Source organism: Pteropus vampyrus, unplaced genomic scaffold (genome assembly GCF_000151845.1).
Source record: "Pteropus vampyrus isolate Shadow unplaced genomic scaffold, Pvam_2.0 Scaffold55, whole genome shotgun sequence".
NCBI classification, from domain to species: Eukaryota; Metazoa; Chordata; class Mammalia; order Chiroptera; family Pteropodidae; genus Pteropus; species Pteropus vampyrus.
Window position 1 is genome coordinate 8,686,950 of NW_011888836.1, and position 2,844 is coordinate 8,689,793.

At 32.8% G+C, this 2,844-nt stretch overlaps 1 protein-coding gene across 1 annotated transcript in view; it reads left to right on the plus strand.

The window, feature by feature from the left end:
* Positions 1–2,844, plus strand: part of NDC80 (NDC80, kinetochore complex component) — a 51,406-nt gene that overhangs the window by 25,390 nt on the left and 23,172 nt on the right. The window lies entirely within an intron of this gene.

Consider the following 2,844-nt stretch of genomic DNA (forward strand, 5'->3'; position numbering starts at 1 on the left):
AATGTCTTTTTTCCTTTCATGGTAAATAGCTGTTGCAAACTACCTAGTTTTCAGTGCCTTCTGTATTAGTTCTCTGAGGCTGCTATAACAAATCACTGTAAACAACAGAAATTTATTCACTTACAGTTTTCTAAAGGCTAGAAGTTATAAATCCAGCTAGGCCAACTTGCTTCAAAGACTGTTAGGGGGGGAGTTCATTCTTTGCCCCTTCCAGCTTTTGGTGTCAGATGGCATTCTTGTCCTTGTGGCCATGTCACTTCAATCTCTGCCTCCACTTTCACTTTGTGTTCTCTGTATATCTGTCTCTCCTATCTGTTAATTTCTCTTTGCCTCTGTCTTTTAAGGACATTTATGATGGCATTTCAAGCCCACCGAGATAATCTGGGGTAGTCTCTTCTCAAAATACTAAACGTAATCACATCTGCAAATCCCCTTTTCCAAAAAAAAAATGATGATGTTTGCAAATTCCAGGAATTAGGACTTCCTATCTTTGTGTGGCCATTATTCAACCTACTGTACCTTCTAACATGTTTTCAGGCAACTGATGTTTTTGAAGCCAAGAAGGACCTAATTTAAGAACATATGCTGCCTAAATAAAATATACATTTTCTTTTCTACCTTGTAATTGATAAGCCAAATTCTTAAATCACTGCTGGCCTCAGGCTGCTATAGTTATCCTCCATCACTACCTACTAAAATACTCAGCAGCTTAAGCTGACTAAAATTACAATGAAAAGATGCAAGTACTACAATTTTTATGAAGCAAAAGGCAAACTAAAGAAAGTTTGTTTATAGCCTATGTGTTCCTAATCTTGTTTTCATAAACTCATAGATCTTAATCATAAAACTCTGAAAATACTGTGGTACATAAATTGATCAATACTCTCTGATGCCAGGAGAGCAAAGGAAGTTACCTACAAATCACAGGGCATGGAACAGCAGTTACAAAATAAATAGCTATGTGGACCTACTGTATAATATTTTCCCAAGTCTTTGCCTACTTCGATTTATTCTTTTTGGATTTTACAGGCTGTATCTGTCCCACATAGGAGTTGTGTAGATTGTCCTTAAGATATTTGATTTAACTTTTAGTTTATGGGATATTGATTATCTGTCAAGGATAATAATTATCTAGGTTGTTGGCTGAATTGGTTTTTGTCCAGATAACTCCGATTATATATATTAGATTTGCTCTAAACCAACTCTTTAGATAGTTTACATTTGGCCCCTAATGTTTGTTCACCATAATGACAAGGAACCACAGACTAATTTCTTATAGCAATGTTTGTCATGCAAATAAATTGGCACTTTATAATAATAAATCCGTGTTTTTATTGGTATTTAATCAAGAGAATTTTTATACTTCTATTTTTATGTGAGAATTTTTTTCCATCAATTACAAACTCAGTAAGAAATACTTCAGCAATAACTTGCCACTCCAGAATGATTTAGTTTGAGATAAAAATTTGAAAACTGTTAACTTAAAATATTTTTATTCTGAGTATTTTAACTCTATTGATTATTTAAAGCCTTCATAGCTAAAAGTGTATGACACATATCTAAACTGTACAGAAACTATGCGTTGCAGATTTTTTACGCAGATTCCTGTATAAAGTTTTACTTAGCCCGATCATTAATTTATTTTGAGCTCAGGTGCAGAGCTTTCCAACAAAAGTGCTACAGAGAGCTGACAGTAAAGCTGAGATCGTGACGCTCTCAGCCCTCAGGATGATTTTTCTTGGCTTCTTTGGTCATGAGCATCCTCATCCATTTATCCTACCTTGCTTAAAAATGCTGTCATATTCTTTATAAGCTATAAGTCACAGAGGTTAAAAAACACTATTCTATATAACCCCAAATATTTTAAATATGATAACTTCTCCTTTGCATGAACATTTGCTGTTTGCACGTTCCATATTCTCTTGATACAATGTAGTTATTCTTTATTACAAATTTTGGTAAATAGACAAAGCAAGAGCCTAACTACTATAGTTACTATAGTTACTTAATTTCTGATGAAACCACTGAAATGTCAATGAAATAAAAATAAACATGTATTTTAATATAAATATTTTTGGACTTTTTGGCTTATTGCAGAGAATCATGTAGGAGTATAAAAAGCATTTGAGTTGAACATTGAGTTGTTCACTTAAAAGAATTGTTACACTTAAAAATGGTAACTCAAAAAGCATTTGAGTTACCATTTTTAAGTGTAACAATTCTTAATTGTAATTATTATGTGTGAGATCTTTTTTTTTTTTTTTTCATGTAACACTTTCTGAAAACCATAGCCAGTAGGGAAATAAGGTTCACATAAAACAATTGTATCATCTTTCAAGAATGTTATTAACAAAGTGGGATCATATAGCATTAATCCAAAAGAGAAAAACATACATGTGTATAACTTGGAAATTTAAACACCTTAATCAACTCTACTTAATTTCTTTGTGAGAATTGAAGGAACTTAACAAATTTGTTTTTTTCAATACAGAACTAGAATGTGAAACAATGAAACAGGAGAATACTCGACTACAGAATATTGTTGATAACCAGAAGTACTCAGTTGCAGACATTGAGAGAATAAATCATGAAAGAAATGAATTGCAGCAGACCATTAATAAATTAACCAAGGACTTGGAGGATGAACAACAGCAATTATGGAATGAGGAGCTAAAATATGCCAGAGGCAAAGAGACGGTATGTCATACCACTTCCAGAGTGGCAGTTCACCAGAGCTGACCTTTGTAAAGGTCTACCCCAATTAAGAATTGAGTGTGTAGAATAAATTGGCTAAAGAGGTAAAAAAAAATTTTAGCATGAACATTTTACTAAAACACATTCATT